General features: G+C 34.5%; 1 protein-coding gene across 6 annotated transcripts in view; it reads right to left on the bottom strand.

The window, feature by feature from the left end:
* Positions 1–27,349, bottom strand: part of Dnc (phosphodiesterase dunce) — a 621,682-nt gene that overhangs the window by 320,828 nt on the left and 273,505 nt on the right. For 3 of the 6 annotated variants that reach the window (XM_076327455.1, XM_076327454.1, XM_076327456.1), the window contains exon 1: positions 26,225–26,879. The exons of the other annotated variants lie outside the window; for them this stretch is intronic. The gene's annotated coding sequence lies outside the window, so the exon portion shown is untranslated. Of the gene's footprint in view, positions 1–26,224; positions 26,880–27,349 lie in introns of those variants that run through there. 6 annotated transcript variants of the gene reach the window in all.

Raw genomic sequence — 27,349 nt, 5'->3', positions numbered from 1 at the left:
CACTTTTTAGAAAGTTACGAAAAAAAAATTACTCGAAATAAGCCATTTGGTTTTTTCAAAAGAGTGGAACCTACAGTGAAAGTTATTTATAACTCAACCCAGTAAATATTTTCTGCATTCAGACTCCAAAATTGGAAATCTTGGAAATCTTTCAATTTTGGAGATTTGTGTCTCCCTGCAAAGTATGTTTTTTTTTTTTTTCTTTAGAAAACTTATTGCAAAATCTCGAACACAATGGTCTAAATTTTCTTATCTTTTCACAAAAGATACACGTAAAAGTATAACAACCTAACAAGCGAAATTAAAATTTTTATAAGACGTTTTCGATTTTCTAATCGCGAGAAAAATGATTTTTCCTAACAATTCATCTCGGATAGAGAAAAGGTACGAATACTCGCGTTGCTTTCAGGAACATCATGATATTTATTAAGCCGGGATTCAACAATTCCTCACGGGAACGTGAAATGAGGTTTCCACTGCAGAGAGATCGTACGTCTGTATCAAATCACAGAACAGCATCATGACATTCTCATTTCTGTGATAACGAACATTAATTAAACAAAGAAATTGGAAATGCGAGTCGCGAGATTTACTCCAAACAATGGCGTTGTGTCGTTGGAATACCGATTCGACAAGAAAAAAAGAAATGACCTGATTCGAAATAGCATCTGACACTAATTACGTCGCAAATGGTGTCCGCGCCATTATGAGACCATAAAAGATCTTATGTAGTTGAAAAGTCGATCGTAATAAAATTAGAATAATAAGATTATCTTGCCAACAATTAAATATAAAATTAACGGAAATGAAATTCAAGGAGGATTGTAAAATTAACGGGACTTTCATGTGACCGTATGAAACTAAATTCGAAATTAAATAATTAAGCGTAGTCACGTTTAAGGCAAGGTTTATTAGGTCATCTTTATCGACGAATTGACTAGCAAAATCTGAACAAAACTTCAACTTGTTTTCGTAACCTTTTGTTTTGAATTTATAATTTTGATTAACAGTTACTTCTTCATAAACCTCTTTTTTTACAAATGACTTTTTGCTTATAAAGAGCAAAAGTTCTTGGTGGATTATTACTTAATAATGAACAATAATCAACGAGTAATTTTAAATTTCTATTATAATTATATAATTAAATCACTTTTAACGTAATAAGTAAAATTGTGCGAAAATATTTCTAAAGAGAAACAAAAATTAAATTTTCTCTGCAAATGTGATACTTCTCTCTTTTAATTTAAACTGTGTGCTGTTTGTTTGTTTCGCTTTTCATTTTTAAAGGACGTGCAATATTCAAACCTTTTAATCACGTGATATAACCATTAGTTTACACATTGTAATGTACACAAAACAGAATACTGTGAAACAGAAAGTTCTTGCACTCTATGAATTAAAATCACGTGCAATAAGCTTATCAAGTACATTCAGCTGCGACTGCATGTGATTTCATTTCCAAGCGTGACGATCCTTTGCTACCAATGAAACATTTATTGAAGTGTTCCGCCCATTTTATATATATATATTTTAATGAAATACAAGAACGTAATCATTTTATGATCATTTTTTCACAATTACCATCAGAAACTTGAAGTTCGGTCTTGGTGAAACAAAGCTTTCTAATGGAAAAATATTTCGAGTAAATTATTCAATATCAGTAGATAAAGCAACCAGGATTTGCACTTTTGTCGATTCGTTAATAAAATTTTGATGAAACTTTGATTACAAAAATGAAATCTGAATTTTATCGTAATTCTACTCTTATTTTCTTTTTAAAAGTGAGACATGATGAACGGATGAACAAGAGAATACTCAGTTTCATAAAAGAACGTAAAAGTTTATAACAAATTGATCAATTGCTAAGATAGCAGAAATCTAAAATATACAAGCCACATGTAACTGTACATGCGTCTCTATGTGAGTTCATCTATGTACGAGTTAGCTTGTACCAGATACTTTGAAGCAGTTATAGAATCCGAAAGATTTTTTAAAAAACTCAAATGAATTGTTTCACTTGGGGTTTATCTATGTACAAAGTAGCCTGTAGTCTAGGAATTCTCCAACTAAAACATGCCACCAAATCTGAAACATCAATGAAGAAGTAGATCAAGAAGTAGTACATCATTGAAGACATTTAACCTGTTACAGCTGTAATCATTTGTTTTTGTAACAATTGTCCGTGATAAATATTATAACCTTCAAAATACTATGGTGTCTCTCCAGAGATTTAAATAATGTCCAATAAAACCTTTCGAAAAAATTGTTAGTATTATCTCACGATTGGGTCGTGATTGAAACGTCGAAGTTAACGTGAAATATAAAGCATCCTCGCACTCAAACTAGAGAACAGTTTCATTGACCGAGGCCAACGATGTCTCTAATCAAAAAAAGGAGCTCACCGCGTCTTGCCGACTCAAAAGACGCTTCAGTGTATGTGTTCCCCTGCGCGACGAAAAAGTATTCATTCCCTTGACATCTTTCTTTCACAGTGTCATGCCGACGATAAAGTGTAGTAGTGTCGGCTTAATTACTGTTTTCTTCGCTCCATCCACTGTGCCGAGGTCTTTCCGGTTTCTTGCTGTTTTATTTTACGTTCAGGAACGTACCTCGGCAAAAGAGACCAGCAACTACCTACAAGAGAATATGATGCTTGATAATTACTGACGACCGATGACATTTTGCTCGTGAATTTTCCTGACCTGAATTTTGGTACTTGAAGCTAACATTGATAATAAATGGATTAGAAAGTTTGTTGGGAACACGAACTGAAGGTGTTTCAATTGTACAATTGATTGAACATTATTCAATTGTATTGGACAAATTTATATGCGATGCGCGTTAATAATTATGATTCGGTCAGAATCGAAAAATAATGTGTCGTGATGTGAAAATAATAGTTGCTCTGGAGCAAATCGATAAAAGATGTTTCCTGATATTGCTCCACTTCATGTTATGAAATTAATGTTGAAGTGAATGTTGAATTAAATCAGTCGAGTTTAAATATGAATAATTTTCATACAAATGGATTGACAATTGAGTTTGGAATTTTATATAGATTGACAGCGATTGTTATGATGTTTATTGGTCAAGTCTTCAAGTTTCGATTCTCTAGGTTCTTTGTATAGCACTTTGGTGACCAATGGACGCACCAATCAACTACAAGCATTTTTCTCCTACGAAAACTGCTTACTTTATAGCGTTTTCCCAGCTCATGGCCAAGTGTGACTTTTGTTACCTGAATTACCTCGGTCGACACGTTCCAGGTCGATATTGTTCAAAGGTTTTTATCGAAGATATTAAAATCCTCTGAAGCCTTTAAAGATCTTATTCTTTATTGTTACGCCGTAATGTTGGATTGTTCGTAAAAAATATAAATCTTACTAGAAACTGTAGAAAATAAATACTATTACAAAGCTCGATAAATGACTTGCGCTTCCTCGAAAACCAATTCAAACTATTTGTTATACAATGGTGAAATCAGAGAGAATGTAATAGCTGGTAAATTCTTGGCTTTCAATTTGTTGATGCATTATCGAGTGCATTCGATAGATCGTGTTCTGCACCGCAGACAAATTCCAATCATCCCTGCGACAGAACTGGAATTCCCGGAATCCTAATTATTAGGGAATCTTGTGTAGAAACCGAAATCGTCTGGCATTCGAAGCTCTAGGACGTGAACATCACTCGCAGAAACGAGGAGCATCGATTGCATCGGTTTTTCTCGTTCGATCGGTGCAACCAATCGGAACTGGTTCCTCCATTCTTCAACTACTGTCGACTACACTCGTCGCGAATCCTCGATGCTTCCTTTGGAGACACCAGTTCAAGCAAGAGCCCCCAGAGACGGACTACAATGGACTCTTATTCCTTAAAACCAACGCGAACTTGAGCACGGGGAGGAACTTATGATCGATCGGTGAATCGTTTACCTTTTGTGTAATTTCCTTGCAAAGGAATTCTATGAAAACGAAAGAGACCAAGAACACCCGATGAAGTTTGATCTTGAGGAGACTTCTTTTTCAAAGAAATTCTCTTGCGGTAAGTGTAGCGTGTATTATCAATATTCTTTTCAAGTGCTTCTTAAAGACAACGTTAAGGGTGGAGTTTACGATACAAACGTTACACTACTTTTAAATTGTGTCCTCTGCTCAGCTCGTACAGTGTTACAAGTTCTTATATTATTATTATTATTATTATTATTATATTGGGATATTATAAAACAAATAACGATCGTTGTCGTTTTTAACCGATCAGAATTTATTTTCACAGTTAATAAAAGGAGAACAATGACGGTGTTATTCAAAATGGCCACTTCTTGCAGTGATGTAAGCTTACCACAGTTTATATCCAACAAGATTCAAATTTGATCTATCAGAGGAGCAATCTTTGGCTGAAATGAACTCTGGATTTTTTAGTTGTTTTTGCTTTATGAATCAATGAACGAAAACTTGTCGCAGAACCCGTTTGTCGACGGAAGAAAGTCATACTTGGGAATTTTTCTAATCTGCTAATAAAGATTTCAATACCCCCCTCCTAAAATTAGAAACACGTCACACTTTGATAGGGCACTCCCCACAAAACAATCACTGGTTTTCTGGTAGATTAGATTTGAGATCACTTATGGACGATTATAAACTATGCTCAGATTTGAAGAATATATATACGCTTCAATTAATTCGTGACTTGTCCACCAATAACTAAAAATATTATTTCCATATTAAAGGGTTTCCCCATCTATCGAATAAATGAATTGTAAATGACGGTACCGAAAAGTTAAATGGCAGAAAAGTGTAAAACAGTAGTTAAACCGTAAGGTTTCTCAAATTATGGGTATGTACAAGGTCAACAAATTGTGAAAAGAGTTTGCAAAATTCTTACATTTGATCTGACAGTTATACCTATCACTATCTTTGAAAGATTAGTGTCTTTTTAGACACTGGAAAGTTTAAAAGATCGCGAGCAGAACAAAATTAAGTTTAGGATTAGAATTAACTGGGCTTTTAAATAAAAACTGAGAAATTGAAGCTCTGAACTAAAATTTTTCAGACTTCAATTGAGTTTCTCGGAATATTCATTAAACTTTCCGAACTTACACTTTTCAAAGGTATAAAACATTTCTAAACTAGTAATCAATAATAAATCTTTCCTATTAATAAGACAATTGTATTGATCAATTATCCATAACTTACTAGATGATCAATTCCATAAACTTTATAAAAGCTGGACATATCTTTAATCCATTAGAACGTCAGGTTTGAGTTTAACGAAATTGAACTATAAGTCAAAAGCTTATGGTCTCTTGCTAGATCAATTCTAGATTGACCGTCATTTATAACCATCGAACAGAGCCTTACAGATCCTAGAATTAATACAACAATCGAATGAACTTGGAGAATTAGTTGAAGATTAGAACAAAGCTTTCTACTTTTCAATTCTCTTGGATATTAAATTCACTGATATTACTTGAACTTTCGAACTATGTTCATTCCGAATTCTATATGAAAGTGTGACTCGTCAACGTTTGTTAAAATTTCTAGTATTGATCGAACGAAATTGCGTCTGCAATTAGTAATATCATTTGCCTTAACGAGAGTTGACAATTTTACATACGAAGCTACGTACATACTTTTTCAGGTATGCTGTCATTTAAAAAATTTTTAAACTTTTGTTAACCCGGTACTATTAAGTTCTCAAGTTTGCGACTTTATAATATCCTAAATATGTCACCTAGAAAAGCAGAACTTTTCAAATCCTATTCATTAAACTTCCCGCCTTTCACATTTTTGAGAATCTAAAGTGTCCAAGTCTTGTTGCAACTTCCGCAAGCCTTAAATAGACTAGCACCCTAAATCTTCAAACTTTTAATTGACGAAAGCATTAAATTCACCTTCCACGGAAACTTTTCAGCAAGCAACAAAAGCACTCCGAGTTTGCCAAAATAGGTAACAAACGTGACGAACAGAATGTATTCGTCACGATAATGGTTGGAACAGTGTCAAAAATACAGAAAGTATTGGATTTCACTATTCTACGACCTTTACTCCTGCAATCAAAAAGCTTTCGATTCGAAGACCTTTTAATCTTATTGCATGGAAGTTCCAATTACTTAACATCGTTCAATTCCGACGAAAGTCCATATCGATAATCTGGTTGATTTGTCTGCAAACTGAACCCTGTTCCAACTTGAAACAAAATTTTTCGTCGACGTTTTCACGTCGATTTTGCCATATTATAGGCCCATATAAGGAATTAATCTTCAACGGAAATTTGAATAATTGCAAAAGTTTACACAAGATATCTGCTATGTTCATTTACGTTAACACGAGTAGGGAATTATCTTCAAAGAAGTCGATTTAATGGCTACAAAATTGCATCGATACATAATTTTACAATATTTTAAGATTGTAGCAATTTTCATAATAACTTTGATTGCAAGCACATGAGTGTTAAAAATTGCTGTTAATTTAAACTGTTACGTGTAAATAATAAAACTACTAAGACACGATATCTGAGATTAATTCGCATCGATCAGGTTTGAGCCTGATTGCTGCAAGGCTTAAATTGTACGATGCTAATGTATAATTAGATATAATTATGGCAATTAAATCAATATCGATCGCGATTAATCGGCGACCCTATTTGCATATAATTGTCCGCGGATTACCATCTACTTGAGTTATGCTAATATGCCATGGTTCTATAACACGTGTAGCTCCAATCTGTAATTTGTGTTCCACAAACATCAACATTTAATTTGGAATTTCTTTTCAACCCGAATACTTGTGTATAACTTTTAGGTAATAAGTTTCTGACGTAACTTCGGTATTTCTGTGAAATTTAAAACGACTACAAATAGGTATGTCAATTCTGCGCTAAGCTTGCGAAGTGAAAAATTCAAGAAACGAATTTCCTGATAATAATACAACTATTTCCTAGCAATTACTTTCAACGTAGATCTTTTAATCTAAATACATTTAAATATTAAATACTTAATTTTTACGTGACAAATTGTATTTATTTAAAGACTGCTTTTACTTGAAGATATTCAAACTCGCACAATTGTTTATTTCAAAAACAAAATAACGAACAAATGAATCTAACCCAAGAAACTATATTAAATAGTTCGTTGTATTTATAAACACTGAATCATCTTGTGAACATAATTTTTAAGATTTCATCGGTAGAAATAATTTACAGAAACGTAAAGTTACAATTACAATATTAAGAAAAAATTTATAATATAATTGTAATGATAAAAAGTATACAAGGGATATAAAATTTATGAACAAACGAATCTTCATCGACTAATATATAAAAATATGTATGCGAAATAAACATTTTTCTAAAGTACTGCCTGTTGTATGCAAGCCTAGGTAAACTGCAACTATCTGCATTACACTTATCTGTTCCAGAATCTTTTATCACTCACAGAACAATCAACTCGAAGGCCACCGTGCCCTGAGAATTATTTAGAATTTTAAATGGAGGATTAGTTACAAACCCAAGTAGACTGCAACAATTCTGCTTCGTTCAGAAATCTTTTATCATCCATAGAACAACCAACTCGTAAACCACCCAACCGTAGGGATTAAGGAGGCTCTGCAACCAAACGCCTAGTCACTCTTCAGGTACAAATCACATTACCGGTACCATAAATGTAGTAACATCTGCTCAGTGGATATTGATTCTGGCAGCATCGAGAAGCAACAGAACATCCAGATCAAATATTAATAACAATTTCTCCCTACGTGATAACGCCCACTACGATGGACCTTGGTTATTCCTCAATCGTCGCATCTTCGTATCCAATCAAGAGTTAAATTTGATTTTTGACGAATTAGCGCGTTTACACTGAGGTAACATTTTTCGTGAACGATCAACTTTCATTAGTTAAACTATAACAATCGGTTAGACCACGTCTCTTGAAATAAATATAACAACACGAGTCAGACTAATACTGTGTGATATATTAATTTCACCTAATACAATAAAATAATATTCTATACATGTGGTCTGTGAAACAAAATAAAAATTGTTACACAGATAATAAAAATATACTATATATGTGTTATGGTTTATTCGTTAAATACCAAGTAAAACCTAATATTGGAAGAAAGATGAAATATTTTCTCGTAGAATTCCATTATCATTATATTATAATAATCTTACGCGAGTTTTCAATTATTTGTGTATATCATAGCAAAGAAAAACTTCAAAATATGACCGAAAACGTTATATAAACGAACCTTAACATCGTTAACATCGATAGCTCCTCTTTTCCTAAACTCTAGGGTGTCCCAATCATCACCGGTCGATTTGAATTTCGCGCTACTTTTAAAACGATGAACCGATTAACCTGAAACTTGACATATGTCATCTAGACAGATGGGAAATTAATCATGGAAAAGTACACGGTGAAAAACGCGTGAAACAATGGAACTTTTGCAAACAAAATTTCCGCAACGCGTAATTTCTCGAAGAGGTGATATCAATTGGCCACCAAGATCATGCGATTTGACACCTTTGGACTTTTTTCTTTGACATCACGTCAAAGGTAAGGTTCATACCAACGATTCAGAAAAAATTCTAGAACCAAGAAACAACATTGAACGTGCCATTGATGAAATTGATACGAGTTTGTGCGAAAACGTGAAAAATTTTGGAAAAATTTTGGATTGGTGATCTGTAAAAAAAGCCAAGGCGATCATTTGGAAAATATCTTGTTCCATTATTAACTCCCAAGTTTGTAATTTTAAATAAAACAAAAATATTAAGATTACTTAAACCGTTCGAGTTCTATTTAAAAAGTAAATCGACCGGTGATGAGTGAGATACCCTTTAATTATTCGCGCAACTTCACCGAAAGATAGAATAATTTTAACATCACGATTAAAAGCAAACAACCACCCCAGAAAGGTTTAGTGCGCAACATTCCATTCTCTTGAAAGCAGCCAAATTTTTCTTGTTTTCTAATTCCCTTGAAACTGCCATGAGTAATAAAAGGGGAGCTCCAGCAACGTTCCATGCACTTGCGCGAAAGTAAACGTAAAACACGACAAAGGTTCGCCCGAAACAGCTTCATCTTCGCTTCCGGAATCGCGGTGTACGTGCAGAGGTGATATACACCAGCTTCGAGGAGCCATGAGACTTGAAAAAAAATGGAGAAACCGAGAAAAATGCCATAACGGGCAAAAATGTTTCAGAAGACTGTTAACGGGAGTACCGATCGAGCGATATGGTACAGAATGAATAATGGAACGTAGCTGGCCGCCATTCCAAGCGGGATCGCAACGAATACGAAACGAGTTCTCAATGGATTATCTTGCTGCTGACTGCAAAGCGCCGAGAGAGCAACCGTGCAACAAGAGCCTATAATCTATCTGAACGCGAAGAAACTCTGACGCCGACGTTGACAGAATCGACGGAATAATTAGGGGAAACGTGTCGACGCAATTTGGCATCAGACAGTTCGCTAATTTCTGGAGTTCCCAGCTTCGATGGAGTAATGGCCCTTTAGCAGTTTCAGCCAGAAACCTTGCATCGAATTAACTAGGCTACATACATACATAGATCAGTTGTTACGTGGGAGGATCGTCTCGATAAATAACAGGAAACTGGACGCAGAAATGGTTGCGATTTACATTTCACGGCAGCCTTCTGCAGAGTTGTCCTAATTTTATTGGGCATGGTACGAGCCAGATGAAAGTGACGAAGATAAATTGTATTAGGAAGGAACGAGGTATTTCCGGCTACATAAGCAAGAAATGCTCGACAATTCGAACGAGTCGCATACCTCTTACGATTTCGCTCTGAAATGAAAAATTTAAGACTTCGAATGTATCGTTTGGGAAGCATAAATTTAGACTTTACAAAATTAAAATCAAAAAATCACAATAGGCGATTCGTTTCTTCTTCGTGATTTTTCTCCATAATAGGAATAAAAGATGAGTTAAATTAATAAATAATCCGTTCTTTCTTTCTTCAAGATGATTAATTAAATATAATCTTCAAGGATCTTTCGTCCCGTGCACTTTTTATGTGCTCATTGCCCTTATTATATGCATCTGCACCACTTTCACCAACTCGTTTAAATCCTTTGTATAACCTGCAAATGTCATTGGCTATAATCTGTAATACATCCAACTGAGAATTGAGTTTGTTTTTCACTTTTCTGCCTCTTGTTCCTTTTTTTCATGTTTCTCCTCCTGCTTTAATTGCAACACTGCTTTCAGCGATGTAGGCATGAGAATTTCAGTGTTTTAGTATTGGTAAAAAATTTGCAATTATGTCGTATGTTGAATCTGTTTCTTTTGAAGAAAAACATGATGAAGGATCTACTAATCCTGAAGGACGTGCCAATCTTGACTTGTTTATCTCTACTTTCGACAATATTTTTCTCAGTTGATATTAACAAGGTTCATGGTAAAAAATCCTCATCGTTAAAAATAAATTTCTTGACGGTTTCTATCTATGCCCGTGGTTCGAAATCTTTCAACTTTATTAAATACTTTTACAACCACATAGGGAATGATTTTTTCTAAATATTTAGTTTATATATATCTTAATTACTGTTTAAAGGGGTCAAGAATGACACACATTGTCAAGAAAAAGAACTCAAAATTGATTTTAGTGTTGCAAACCTGAATACTAAAATGATCAAATAAGAGAATAAAATTATTTTAACGAAGCAAAAGGAATTGGTGCAAAAGCACGTAAATTTGCGACAAGAATATTCGTAGCCAGAAATATGCGACACGGCGTTAATGATCATCTTATGTCACGGGCGACATAACAATCGATTATCAAGTCCAATCTTGTTTTTTCCTTTCATTGGAATTCAAGGTACGTGACCTGAGTAGCTGGAATACAATGAAAGCATAAAGCGGTGTTCTCAATGGCAGAAATGCTTTTAGAAGGATAAAATCGTTTGCAACTGTACATTTTGTTATCATATTCGCTCACTTTTGTTTCCTATGTTTCGTCAATATTCACCTCAAAATGAATAATTAAACACATCATATGTTACTAGGAGCGACAATAATTTAATCCATGTAATTGTTACAAACCGATGAATTTGTATACTTCATACATTTAAAATTGCTACCTTAAATGTATAAAATAAATTTAAAAGACTAATGAATGTAACGTAACATATTTTTGTTATACAAGAACAGGTTGAAAGCGAATAAATGAAAATGGAGAAAGTAATTCCTTGAGTAAATTTGATAACACAAATACCTAATCATACAAACTCACTACTAAAAGTGACTAAATGTAACTGCGTAATGAAGCAATGAATGTGGAAAGTAATACATCATTATTTAGTTCGATTTAATTCCAATGATTTAAAATTTATTTCAAATTCAGTAATGCAGGAAATAATGGAAATTACGTAAAGTAAGGTGTAGTTAAATAATAACCCCTTTGATTATTTCACACGAGGCAATTTAATTTGAGTTCGACAGGTGTTTGAAGAATGAGAAATGTGTAAATCGCAGACGTGTTAATAGCGTGAAACGATCGATCATCAAGTTCGATGTACATACGCTACGCACGAAGAATGTAATCTCGAGAGAGGAATTTAAATAACTGCTACGTTTTAATCGTGAAAAATGTAATTGAGATGTCGAAAAAAAAAAAGAAAGCGCAGGAATACGATGTATCAAAGTCTGCAGTTATATAACAAGCGAACCAAATTGTTTTCTCATTCACTGCACACGACAAATAAATAATTGTGTTATCAAAAACAATTTCACAACGATTATGATATTTCTGTTCTTGTGCAACGTTCGGATGTAGTACTTGATTTCTAAACTTATACCTGATACAATCATAATTTCTACCATTGCAAATTGATTTTTCTTTAACCATTTTTCTGTGCTACGCAATTTACAACGAAATTTTAATTTTACAAAAAATTAAACTGATTCTGTGATTTCTTAAATAATTGTCATTTCTCTGTTAATATTTACATTCATGCAAAAGTATAAAAAGTATAGTTATTATTCTGATTAGTTATTAATCGAGTCTTATTTTTATTATTTATCGATTATATATTTCCGATGTAAGTATTATTTACATAGACATAATTTTCATATTAAATATTACTCTTGTGTGTTAAAGTTTAAAGACTTCGCAGTAAGCAAAATTTAATGCAGAATATTTTATTAATAATTCATTTGAGTAATTTTAAATGTTTAAGTAGAAGCGTTCAATGTGCAGACGCAGTAAGTAAAAACAGATACGAAGAACCGAACACCGTTCCATACTGTAAGGAGATTCAGACAGTGGTCAGACATTCTGCTGTATGCACGTCACTTGAAAATTTTCTACTCGAAGTTACTTTCAAAACCATTATTATAATTTATAACCAACATTTCTCTCTCACAGTAAAAAAAACACCAATCACTTGTTCACTTGCATCGTTTTCTTTAGCAATCAATTTTAATCTATTAACGACAAAAGCTCCTCTAAGTATTTTTCTTTAATAGGGTTTTAGGCACGTATTGATTAACAGGAACGTTTTTTTTAATTAAAATTTGCAAGACAATTTTTAACCAAAAAGGTACAAAAAGCAGAAAGCAAGACACGAGTGGAAATTTTAACGCAACTGCAAAAACAGCTTTAGGCAAATTTATGCACGCAAACATACTCGTTCTTCATTATTTTTTTTTTTATGGAGAAATTCTTTCCTGTTCGATTGACTTAACTCGATTGCTCGTTTTGATTTATTGGAACGGTTACAAATTTTTTACCGCGGGAACGAGAATGAGGCAATGGAAAAATACCGCTGGAAATCGACAAACAAATGTTTGCGATAAAAATGCATTTATGTGCCGGAGCTGATAGCTTTCTGTTGCGATATGAAAATTAGTTTGCTTCTGCTGGAAAAACAGTGCGTCTTGTAGGAGCGTTACAGTAACAATCATTGTCAACTATTAACGGTTACACCTGGTCTGGATTAACAAAAAAATATATGTTAGCCATGATAATTGATTTAAAATTCGATCAACAACGGTATAATAGGAAACAATAAAATTGTTTGTTAAACTGTTGTTTAACAGATGTTACAAAATAATTTATGCTCAAAGACTGACCACAAAATAAAAAATTTGCTCTTTCTGATGTCAAATAGGAAATTGCTTTCGGTATTTTTGAATCGGTGAACCAATTGCATCAAATTTAGTGCGAAGACATTGCAAGATGTTAAATTCATAATTAAAAAATACGATTAATTAGGAACTATTCCAATAACAATTCTTTGAATCTAACAGCTCAAATTCCATTTCTATGTTTTTTACGCATTTTTATTTCATCGTTCTTTGTACGACTTTAACTAATAATTTTCAAATATATGAGAGAAAACATATACTAATGTACTCAATAGTAAATCATCTTCCTAACGAAAGTAAGTGAATTGAATAGATTTATTCCAGTTTTCTACCAGCAGAAAAAGTTCCGACATTAATAATAAATTTGTAAAGACGATTTGCGGAATGGAATAGTGGCCCAAAGCAATCGCGAATATGTTGGAAGTGGTCTAAAACCGGTTGCGGCTAATTTATAGCCTGTTGCAGTATCGTATTGCGATCACGTATGCATTTACTCGTTTATGTCGAGGCAGCGTAAAAGGATCAGATAATTTGTACTTATGAAATCCCGGTGTTTGCATTAACTTTCCACGATTCGTTTATCGTCCGTGAACTAAATAATTCGTCTTGAATCCCGGCCAATCAGCCTTGTTTTCCAAAGTGTTTACAGGATTTATTAAAGCGACTGCTTAATCAGAATATGTTTCGACAACAAAATGAACTAAATATAGGGTACAATCGCGTTTGACAAACTCTGAAATTCGAAATTTAAACTATGTTTGACAATTCATGAAACATAAATCTAACACTTAATGATAGTACTGAATGATTACAGTTAGACAGAAATTGTATACAAATTCTCAAATCAAGGTCCCATTCTTGTCACAATTCGTTACAAACTTTAGTGATTACATTCTAGAGTGTTGATGCAACGAGCATTGTTGAACTCCGCGATCTTCAAATTTACAACTAACACAAAGTATATATTTTAACCTCTATACTTACTTCAATAGCGACAATTCTAATATTTATATTTTTAATTCATTATAATAGCAATAATGCCCCACAAACCTCATCAAACTATCGATTCGAAGGGACCGTAATTTTAGTATCAGAATTTATGCCTTCATCCATAACTATCATCATTCGGAGTCCCAACTCTGTTAACCACTAGTCTATTCTAACTTCGAAATGGTTCTATCTGACAAATAATTACAATAATCACTAAAACTTCAGAAAATCGATAACAATATTACTCTAATTGTAAGAGATGATCTCCGATATACATATCTTAAAACCTAGACAATTTATAGTAGTAATAATGTTCTAGAAATCTCAACGAGTAAACTAGTTCCAACAAACCATAATTTTAACGTTCAAATTTATAACTTTATCCACATTATCGTCACATTCTATACCACTCATCTTCATATTTGAAATTGTTTCGTAATAAACGCTAAATGCTCAGTCTCGTACTACACGTCAAACAGCTACAATTACACGACTAAAACTTCAAAGAACTCCGGACAATGTTATCATCGCCTAATTACAAAACAAACAAACTTAAATATAACTAACTCAAGGTCCAAACATATTACAATAACAACAGAGTTCCACAAACCTCGTCAAACCAATATTAAAAGAATATAATTTTAATCTTCAAATCCATAACTTTGTCCATAACTATCGTCGTATTTCGAATCCAGATGTTTCACCATTAATATTCAATTATTACATTCGAAATTGTTTCACACTGTCTATAATGAACACTAAATCTCTAAACCTATACCGCAATTGCAAAATAACTATAATAATGCTTAATATATCAAAGAGCACCCTGGACAAAGCCACCGTCTCCTAATTGCACGAATGGTCGTGAATAATGCGTTCCTATCGTCACTGAATCCATGCATCCATATAGACTCCCATTGTCTGTGTCCTGTACGGCGTTAGACCGAGAGATACTCGGCTATTGTGTCGGTAAACCATGTGTCGCTCCCGCCACTTAGTTATCGATCAAACGGATACACGATATGCTAGCTTTAAGGCTTCGAGACCGCGAAGGACGTCTTTTTCTTGCGAGGAAACCGGTGTGTGACAAAGGGAGAACACTCTCGACAACTTTAGACACTTCGATTAAAAGCACATATAGAAACAAGTTTGAGAAACGCCCCAATTTCTATGAATCCTGTGTGGGAGTATCCTTTATATCCTTTAAATGGAAATGCGTTTCCTTACGTTCGAGACCTTTATGTGACATTTGTGTCGGAACTACACAAGTGTTACATTTAATACCCGAGCGATTGTTAGAAATGTTGGGCAACAATTCTCTGAAATGCAATCGAAAGAACACCATAGACTTCTCGATTTAATGCTGTTTAGAAACAAGTTTCAGAGAGAGGCATCTCAATATCTGCGAATCATCGGTAAAAATATCCTTTAAATATGTGTTGTATTTGAGACTTCTCGGTAATTTTGGGTCAACAAGCCTTGTTTAAAATCAAGAAAGAACGCTTGAACATCTCGATTTAATGCAATTTAGAAACAATTTTGAGAGACATCTGGATTCCTATGGATCGTCAGTGAGAATGTCCTGTATGTTCTTTGAATAGAAATGATTGCAATTTTCTGCCATGCGTCTGAGACTTTTGTGCATAATTTCGATGACAAGTATCCACATTATTACCAAACAAGTTTGAACGATTTCTAAGAAGGGTGGGTGAAAAGTCTTGGCTAAAATAAAGAAACAATACTTTATGCACTTCAATTTAATGCAATTTAGAGACGAGTTTACGTCTTTTGGTTGGAAATGAATGTTCCAGATTGCGTTTAAGATTTCTACGTGAATTTCGAATCAGAACCAAGTTAGGTGATCACTAAATATAACCTCTGACCAATTCCTGGGAATGTTGGGCAATAAGTTCAGGCTAAAAACAAAAAAGAATATTTTAGGTACCTAGATTTGAAACAATTTAAAAACAAATTAGAGTGACATCTGCATTTCTATAACACTAATTGGCAATGAAAGTGCTCCCTTTACATCCTCCGAATAGAAATAACTTTCTCAAATTGCGTCAAAGATGTCTACGTGATTTTTCAAGGACAATTAAGTGACTACCAAATTTCATCTCGGATTTATTACTAGAAACAATGGGTGATAAACTTCAGGATCAGTATTTTTAATCGCTCGAAGTAGAACATTTTTTTCAGTCTATAATATTCTTTTTCACGTTTAGCAAAGACTTATTATTCACTATAAAAGTATCCGAAGTCTTCGATCGTCGCCAACGAATATTTATCCAATTCACCGATAACGGACAAGCAGAAGCACCTGATGACTGTCTTCTAAGGCGAACAAATAAGGAAACCTGTCAAGGCAGGAAAAGAAACATTCGTTTTATGATACAGAGGGGAGTACGTGCGATTATGCACACGAGTGCGACGTAAAGGTTCCTTTCAGAATGCCCAGTCAGCGAGAAATACTCGCAGAAAGGATGAGCAGTTACATTTAAAAGCGTGGAGATCTCAAAGCAATGCTCTATGAAAGATAGGAGCAATGCTTTCTCACCGACTAATAGAATTGTCTCGTTGTTAGGAGTAACAATATACCTCTGTGCCAATAAAATCTACTCTCTAGAAATATTCCCGATACACCGTCGTCACATTCGCGCTTCAAAGGGGCCGCGAACTTCTCCAACGGATTTCTAAAATAATGGCTGGTGTATGGATTTTCAATGCAGCGCATGGTTTGTTTGCACACAGAAGAGTACACGTAAAAATACCTACTTTGTTGCGACAAAGTTTGTTGCGCAATACATTCGCTCCGAACTTGTAGTAAAGTCCATAGTTCAGGGACAGTAGAACAGTTCAATCGATTGAAAACATAATGTACAACGATAGAATATTGTGACTGATGCGAGGCTACTCCGATGTATAGTGTTGTCAGACCTTTTTGTTGACAGTAGCTCTGGACAATCGGTGGTGTAATTGATGTCCAGTTAAATCTTTCACGAGGGATTATACTGTTAGAGGATTACGACTGCAGTTCAAGTATTTGTAAATCTACTTTTCATCATTCTTATATAGATGTAATTCAGAAGATACGTAAGGGGGATTGAGATTCGAAGTTATAGGGGTTAAAAGTCACACTTATTACCGCTTTTGTATTACATCGTGGCAATATTGTCAAACGAACCGGAGAAAAACTGTTTCAATAAAGCAGTTTTTTACATTGTATCAAATAATGATGCACATATGTTTCATATTTGATTCAAAGTTTGAGTGTAATTATCGGTAAAGTAAATAAGGTTTTTATTTAGAATTCGATTTATCATTACTATTTAACTATTGGTACTACCAACTCCTTATTGATACAAATAGTACTGTACAATGTAGGCTTTATATTGTTTACTTATTCGGGGAAAATAAATTCGAAGTCAATTTGTCACACGGTATAATTTGCCCCATATTGTTTTATATACGATACTTTATTATTTTATGCGTAAAAATATGTTTTTGCTTTATTTGAAAGCAAAAATATAAAATTATTAGCTATAAATTGGGAAATCTGACGGAAAGCTCGCTTTCTATCATACGTAGATAAGAAATGAATGTTAATTTTTGAAAATGACAAAATTTTGTAAGAAACAAAACTCGTAGATTCTGTGCTATTGATATACCATGGTATATGTGTAAACAATATAAAAGAAATAATCACTAATCACTTGTTGTTAATAAATAAATTTGATCTTTGAACTAAATTAAAATTAAAATTAAAATTACTATGGAAATATATAAATGAAAAAAAATTGATTCGATTGTGGTAGTTGAAAGAGTAGTATTCAAAATAATATCGTACAAAAAGAAAGTTACCTAAAAATTGAAAGAAGCCTCTGTTTCTCCTACAATTTATTCCATGTTAATTGGTAGATCGGTAGAAAATACGTAGCTGATACTTTGGAAGCTTCGAATAGATGCATCGTAACACTTACAAAATTAATCGTGACACTTACCGTAATAAATATACCGTTCAATAAAAGACAATCCAGGATCGTTGTTTTCCATTTTAAAAAATGAATTTCCGAATCTTTTGAATTTCTCAAATTTATATTAGTCTGGTCTACAATTGAACGCAGTTCAGTGTACTGGTCTTAATAGCGCTGATGGAATATGAAATATTGCCCACCACCTGACATTTTCTCGTGATATGATCAGTATGTACGAATCCAGAAGTTCTAACTTCTGCAGAGGTCGCATTAATATTTATTGCGAATTTAAAACACGAAGTAAGCCTCTATTAAGCCTTGTCGCCGATGGAGCAACCACAATGCTACAGCAACACCTAGATTCGCATAATATGCGAGCACTAATCATGTTCACAATAACTGTAATGTTGTCCATAGAAAATTTACAGTCTCTTTAAGTATAGAAATCCCTAGACGACATGCTCGTAGAAAAGTAACCAAGGCACGCGTCCGTCGGAAGTGGGAAATCAATCTTATACCTACGGTACTCTCCAGAGACCATCGGAAAGGTTTCGTTGCCGTTTCATCGGTTTTCAAGTTCCAGACCAATTTCCAAGTGGCTACGGAACCATTAAGGCAACGATAAATGCCTCCACCTATTGTCTATCATTATCGACAGATCACGCAAGAAAGTTTCGGGCACTAATTTCTGTACACCTATTATCCGTTATAAAAGTATTAAAGACGCCAAATTACGAGATGCATTAAAGACACCAAATTGTGAGATGTGTTATAGACACCGAACTGTTAGATAAGTAACTATTCAAAGTGATAAATACTTAGAAAATTAACGAAATTACTTAAAGTATCATCAGGCGACAGTATTTTAGTAGCTGACAGAAAAGTATCCTCTATTATTAAAGAATATGTGAAAATACTCAACAGTGAACTCCTAACTTCGAGCTGTTGTCGAACTGTTCAAGTTCCATGGTATTCCAAATGTTTCGATTAGAAGAGAATGATACTAAGATTTCAAATGCTAGTGCAGAACAGATGTAAAGTAGTAAACACTCGAGAGTCTCCTATTATTAGCTAATAAGTAAGACACCTAACTGACAAGCTGCTTATCAAATTATCCAAGTTTTCATAATGATATTCTAACTATCTAAATTAATAGGAAATGACCAAGGTGGGCAACAATGCCTTGGTATAGAACACTTAGGTGTCTTATACTATTATCTATAAGTATAAGGCACCTAACAGAGAGCTAATTATCGAACTGTCAAAGTTCTCGTAAAGTCCAAGTAATAATATTTTAACTATTCAAATTGTATAAGATGACGCCAAGATATCTATTTCAACGAAAGAACCAACAGTTTCCAAACAACAAACATTTAGATGTTCTCTGTTATTAACTAATACATGGAGGACCTCCAACAGCTAAATATACACATATTCAGATCTCCGTAATAATGTTTCAAGTGTTGAAATGCACATGAGATAATGCAAAGGAACTTCTTTCAACAAAAGCATCATTGTACAACTGCAACTCATTACTAAATGGTCAAGTGCCCTTTGTGATTACATTGAATGCTATGAAACACCGAAGATACTTAACTGCGTGCCAAATGTCGAGCTATCCAACTTCTAATAATAATATTCCAATCATAAAAGTTACTAAAAAATAATTTTGATAAAAATTTTATTCAAATACAAATACTTTCACAATAGAAGAGGCGTTAACGTCGTACCTTGTACAACGAAAATATTAGAAAGAGTAATGGCATTCTCCTTCCACAGTTTACGTTGACAAAAGTTTGCACGTTCAGTGTAGTTCGAGTTTTCCATGTTCGTCCGTGTTGTTCCGTGTTATAAGGTAAACGCTTACATAAAGTACGAAATGTCCTCGCGAAACGGGTATTACGCTAAAACCGTGTCGACTTGATTCTTGTTGAATACACTGTGTTTCGTTTAAAATTATAGACGGTTAACATTTGAAAGCTAGCGGAACAAACGTTAATTTCTAGCTTTTGTGTAGGTATTTTGCGTGAGAACTAATTACGTTTGCAACTAAAACGATTATGTATATTCTTTTGCATATTACCAATGATACCACTTGTTGTCGAGGATACTCTTTTACAATTTACAATAACATTATCCTTCGATGAAAAAGAAACTTGGGTTACCACGAGGATTTTCTTCGCTATCAACGTCCCTTACATAATTCAAATCTTTAGAGAAATAAAATAAGATTCTTTAGATAGAGATTCAACCTTGAAGATCAACCTCCATCAAAGACGAGCACAGCTAAATCCTGGCTCCGTAGGAGGACACTTCGTCAAATACAGCAATTTCTGTCAGTAAAAATTGCATCTTTAAAAAAGTGGTAAAAACCCACTCTCCTAGCATCTCCTGACAGAAACATGTCGATTCAACCAATAACGTCAGGAGGATAGAAAATGTTCTCGACGGGACTATTAAATCGTAGCGCCCGATGTTCCCGCATAATTTTCATGCGATTTCTGCATTGTCGCGATCGACAGACAGTGAAAGGTCAGAAGGGATTGTAAACGATCTATCTCGACAGACGCAAAGATTTCTTTCGTAAAGGGAGAAGCTCTCTGCATACGGAAGACATACGTCGTTTGGTTAACTCGAAACGCTTGTCAGCGTTATTGACAGACAGCTGTGATCCAGGGGTCTTTGTGGCTCGTGCTACGGAGTACGAAGAAAAATGCTCTTAATGATTGCTAAGCACAAAAGAAAAATCCTCGATTTTAGTCGCTGACGTACTCCTCTTAAATCACGCTTCGATATCCAATCATTTTCACTGGGGGCTCGTTTAGAAACACCTCAAGAATTCTGCCATCGCAGCTGAACGCGATAAAGAACATTAACGATTTGTTCGATCAACGACGAATGGAGAATTTGTTCCCAAGAATGCCTTTGATGGAATTTACCGAACAGAGATCATCATTGATTAACTGCGTTAGAATTGGTTCTTTCGGTCGAAGGTCTTGCAGAGAATATTGTATTTTATGTAAAAACTTATGATAACGTGAAATTATAGAACTTCATTTGTAGAGTTCCTCCTTCTGATCTGTTTTTATGGTGAAGATTAGTGTTGAATAAATAGCGTCAGGTTTGCATTCGCTATCTCTTCTTCTCTTCTACCTGATTTAATATAAGTAAATTTGTTTCTGTTTATCGAGAACATTTTATATTTTTCTTCTTCTGTTTATATATTTACCTTACTCCGCACTTAAACAATAGTTTCTTACCATTCATATTCATCGACACACATTCCATATTTCTTTGTCCAAAGAAAACTAACTCCTATGCATGAATTGCATAATCAAGTTTGCGAGGAGAGCCTACTGATGTCGAAACGTTGAGCGCAACGAAGGATCATGTGAAACACCAATATAGCCGTTGAAACAAATCACGATCCCTTTCTACCATTTTCTTGATCCATCGTACACAATGACTTAAAAACTATCGAAACATCGATAGAAATTGAAGTCTCTGCTCTTTTTCAAATGTTCAAATTCGATTTTCTATTCAACGCGCGTGTAATCTACCCTAATACTTGAACCAAAATAATTGGAAAGTTTCGACAATCACGATGAAACTTTACGAAACTGAAGAAAGGACGATTGATTTATAGTGTCGAATCCATTTTCAGGAGTGAAACGCAAGTTGTATAATAAATCAACTACTACAAAGAGTCACGAACTCGCGTTTCTCTAATTTAGTTCGATCTTTCGTCTAAGTCTAGTGGTTATGCAATTCGCTGACAATTCGTATTTTGATACAATTAACACAATTTCCTGCGATTTACGAAACAGCTTCAAGCACGGACAACACACGGTTCCCAACTACGACGACGCGTTTGTACTAATTTACAGACGAGCAGCGTTAAATATGAATTTCGCAAGGATAAGTGTGCGATGTCGCGTTGGTTCGGCAGGAAACAACCAACGAACCGAGGTGTCGCGCATTTCCGTGGACAGAATTGTCTATTTTTAACGCGTCGGAGTTCAACGAAACCCTGGCGGTAACTCGTTAAAATTTAAGCAAATAAAATAGAACGTAACCGTGAAACAAAAATAGAGACAGGAGAGGAAATTTTTGTTAATACGTGAGAGGGAAAGAAACGCAACACGCGCGACTGGTTGTCCTAAAAATAACAGGACTGTGTTCGATGTGCCGGCGGGATATTGGCCTAAAGAAACCGGAACTACGCATAATAAGACGAATTTAATAGAAAGACTTCAAATGGTCTAATATCGCGCAAAATTTGCACATCTTCAAAATAATACAAATTTTCGGGCAAACACGCCGAAAGGACCGAAAGTACCCTCTGAATAATGATTGCACTGAATTTTTAATTAAGACTCTAAACTTAAAAAGTTATATAAGAAGTCTTATAATTCGTACGATATTAAATTTATTAATTTCATATCGAACAATATTATTAATACTGGCTAGTATTTTACTCTTGAATATTATTTCATTTAATATATAAGGAACAAGAAATGTAAATTATATAAAACGAGAAAGGATACTCCAATTTAATGCATATTTGACTCATTAATTAGATCCTTATTACACTTTCCTTTTCAATGTTTCATAATAATAAGTATATTAATATTTTTCAATTTTTTCGAAATACTTTTATTAAAATAAATTTTATTGAAATACTTTTGTCAATTTATATTATATGTAGTTTTATATCACTTGTATTAATTTTAATATTTAAAATCTATCGATTTATGTATTAGTTAATAAAACTTACAATTTTACTTTAATACGTGCATATACATTCATGTACATATGTTAGAATGATTCCAGCTATAGATAGTCGAAAATTTTGGCCAAATTGTTTAGTCTCGCCCTCGAAAGTGATTTCAATATCGTGCATTAAAAATATAATTCCTGTCAAATATAAGCTCGATCGAATAGCGAAAAAACGTGTCATACAGGCCTTGAACTACCACATGTAAAATTACATATACGTAGCTTCACCACTGTATCAAATGTTTCAAATATAACGAAACTATCCGACCACTATATTTATTTTTTGACTACTGCAGTCAATTTTTTAATATCCCTTCAAACAAAAGACGCATTGAATGCCATTATCTTCTACAACCATTTATCTAAGATTACCTGATTGCCTTGGGTTTGAAATGTTAATAGAATTAAATAAAGTTTGATAGATCATTTAAAAGTATGCGATTATTTTTTAGAAAAGCTGTTCGACAAATATAAAATTTATAACCAAATACTTATTTATAAATTTTCCTGTCTTGAACGAAATAATGTTTTCTTTTTACGATCAGAAGAGCGACATTGATACTCTTTAACAGTTTGCAAAATTGCTTTCAATCTTACCAATTCTAATCTTCGTTCTTCGTAATTACTTTATTACATATTTCCATCAATTCAACGTCTCATTTTGTCGTAATATTAATCATTTTTCATTTCCTTGCAATTTTTAATGCTTTTTTAAAACCATTGTTTCCTAGTTGGGTTTTCTAGTCTGTAGTCTATGAATAAAAATTCTCAATCTAAATGAAATCTATCGAAAAGAGAATCTAAAGCGCATTTGCGTCAAGAGGTCACAGAAAATCTGTTATGTACCCGTAAATAAATAATAAAATTACCAGATTGGTGGACAAATTCGGTGGAGAATTTGAAATAAAAATGAGTAAAAATCTTCGATTACCTATAACTAAGGACCATCTTAATATATACACCGTGGGTCGAAATTCGTGGTACAAATGGTGTTAGACCGATTACTTATATCGATTCAAACTAAAAAATGCATTTGAAACTCAATTAGGACCCATACATCTAACTGATGACTGACATTACGAATTCCACTACAGACTTTTAAAATGCATTTCGCTCAACTTAAGAACGCATTAATAGATAAGTATCGATAGTAAACAGTACCTGACATTCTATCCTATAAAAATATAATTACGTCGTTTGTAGTGAAATCCGTAAGGTCAGGCATCAGATTTTCAAATGATTTTTTTTTTTTTCAAAACAGATTCACAATTTTGTTCTTCTTTATTTTTTTTTTATTTTGGGCCAAAGAATTTACCTGACTCAATTCATACCACAAATTTTGGCCTACTGTGTATATCCTTAGCTATAGATTATCGAAATTTGTTTTTAGATATTACGAATGTATATAAGTATAGTCTATTTGAAGAAAATTTGGAGTATGTAAAAAGTTTGTATTTTTAAACAATAAAATAACTTCAAACGTTCCATTTATGTTTCAAAAATATGCTCACGGAGTGAAACTCGACAGAAAATATTTTCGCGATTACATGAATATTTTAATCGTCTCTGACATAACACACAGATTGCATTTCTCTTAAAAGCAACACCGCTTTCCGTATAAATCAACCGGTGGAACCAGGTACGAGCATAATGAACTTAACGAAAAGATTTCCGTGATAAACCAATACTTCTCTCTATAACTCTAAACAATCCAGCGTAAACTTTTCACGAGGCCGCAACAAGAAAGTCTTGTTACCGCATGGAATTAGAACTACAGAAATAGGCTAATAATTAATTACTCCCAGTTTCTGGCGAACAGACATCGTTTCGAATACTATTGTATATACAGAGCGAGAAGGAGAGCTTGAAAAGTAAAGGACAGATAGCGTGATAAATAAACGAGAAAGAAGGAGGATGTTCACACGTTTCCATTTAGTCTTCGTTCGAAGCACAAAAACACACCTTGTCGTGAATTTTTCTCTACGATAACTTCTTTCCGGTTGTAATGGCGCCGAAAACCAACGTTCGCGAGTCACATAGCACTGATACCCTTGTGTGTATATATACTAGGTTGGTCGGTACGTTTTATCGTTTTTTCTATTGTAAAAAAATACTACGACACTTCAACATTGAACAACTGTAAATATACGAATGAATCGACATGAAACTTCACACGTGTTCATCAAACGGTAATACCATCTTTAGAGAAATAAGACGACGATCTTAATAACTTCATTTCTTATCGAACGACAAAACTTATCGAGCAACCTATTGTATATCTCTACTTACTTTGTACAACAAAACGCTTATAATCTATTTTTCCTTTATTCTTTACTATTATCTTTTTTGCAATGTATCTTTCGAAATTGTTTTTTTGGAGAACGATTCGACGTACGAGACACTTGTCGAACGTTACGCACATTATAATTAATTTACCAAGCAATCCTTGAACGGAACGAGGGGCGGGAGGGAGGGACAGCAGTGTCAATAGATCCAATTATACGTGAATTATTTAAATTCGATAAAATGGACACGAAAATCTTATCGCAAAATAGAATTACTTTACTTTTTGCTTTTTACAAATGTAGTGTCATTTGACACTATGATTTAAATGTGACAGAAACATTAGAAATTTGATCAAATGATTAAGAATTGGCAAAAGTAATTTTATCTTTTACCTTCAAGTAGTAAAATATATCGCGATTATGTACAATTTTAGAGACACTCGAAAATTATATCGGAATAAATAATTGTCTTAGTTTTCAAAATTAAAATAGTCCAAGGTTATCAAATTGTTCGGTAAAAACGAAATATTACGATTAACATTACGTTTCAAATCTGACAGAAGGTTTAGAAAATAATTAATTTTATAAATTGAATAAAATTTCCGAAAACCTTGCCGCTAATAATAATTACATAATTTTGAACTTCAAAAGTACATTGTGTCACAGTTATTTGGTACTTTGTAATAAATTATAAACGTCGGTAGAGGTTTCATGGCAGGTTAAGTGGAACTGGAAAGTATGCCAGCAGACAAGCTAAATTCTATAAACTCAAAAATCGTATCATCAAAATAATCATCACCTTACGTTTCAACTGTAAATAACACATCGCGCCCACAATTATCTATTTTAATCGAACGTGGAACATTCGACACTTGCTTCGAGCAATGTAAGAAGCGAAGGAACAAAGAGAGACGAATTCCAACCTCAGAAGGAAAAACAACGAGGTAGGATTTCGTTTTAATGATCTTTTCCCCCTCCGTTTGCCGCCCCGGCGGTCCTACAGGAATTTTCCGAAACAGAAGTCTCGTACGCGACGTCTCCGTGCGTCGTTAACAAAACAAGACGTAATTTTTGTACTCACGTGATCCGCTCGAGGTCTCGTTTCTTCCCTCCTAATTAGATGCGCGCAGCGCAAGTGCGTTCGCCGGCGAGTACGTTGACACGCCGGCGGAAAAAAGGGCAGGTCATGTACGGTTCACGAACACATTCACACAATGGGAAACTCACTCGCGGGGGAGGCAGAAAAAATACACTGATCACCATACGAACGAACGTACGAACGAAGAAAGAAGAAGGAAAAGGAAACGGTGAAACTGCGCGCGCGAAAAAATCATGCCTCCTTGATCGCGCTATCGAAAGCGGCCCGGAAAACAGCGCACGGCTCGGTTCACTTCCGACGAATGAGCATCGTTTTCGGCTTGAGTGCGCAAAACGGTGAGTGCCTCTTGTTTTGTTTTCTAACCGCGGGACGCGTGAAAGAATCGCGCGACGCGTGCACCAGCCGGCACTGTACACGACTGACTAGCTGACTGACCGACGAAGAGTCGCGAGAAAACAAGCGAGAGAGAAACGCGGAACGTCGTCGCAAGGATTCGTCGGGCCGATTTCGCGGCGAAACGGTGTGACCAACGCGTCAACGGCCGCCAAACGATGAATGAAACAACGACACGTCCTTCGGGGCGCGTGCTTTTCACGCGAGTCGCCCACCGTCGTGGACAACCGCGACGAAGACGATCGAGACGACGGCCACCGCGTCGAGAAAGCACGAAAACTACTCGCGCTGCGGCGCTGGTGGCTCGCACGGGCCGCGCCGAGCGAGCCCGATCGCCCACGAAAACGCACGAGGCCTAATGTTGCGAGTCCGTCGCTTTGAATTTATCGGACGCGCGCGTCCTTTCAACCCTTTCCGATGATTATTTTTATAGAAAATATTCAATTCGCATATCCGAGGTGTTTCATAGGTGTGTGTACTTGAGAAACAATGCGGAAAGGACGAAGATTGGACGTTGAAAATCACGGAAAAGACTAGACGGTTATGCTTACGATAATTGCGCGAACTTTTGATTGCTAATCTGTATGCGACAAAATTTCGCACTGGTGCGTCAATGTAGTGGGTATACAAAAATGGTTGTAGCTCTAAAGTGATTCTATATCACGTATTGTTATTAAATTTCACACGAACGCTTGTAACGAGTAAGGACACCTT

This window comes from Ptiloglossa arizonensis, chromosome 2 (genome assembly GCF_051014685.1).
Source record: "Ptiloglossa arizonensis isolate GNS036 chromosome 2, iyPtiAriz1_principal, whole genome shotgun sequence".
NCBI classification, from domain to species: domain Eukaryota; kingdom Metazoa; phylum Arthropoda; class Insecta; order Hymenoptera; family Colletidae; genus Ptiloglossa; species Ptiloglossa arizonensis.
Note: the sequence above shows the minus strand (reverse complement) of the source record. Positions and strands in the feature narration are given on the sequence as shown.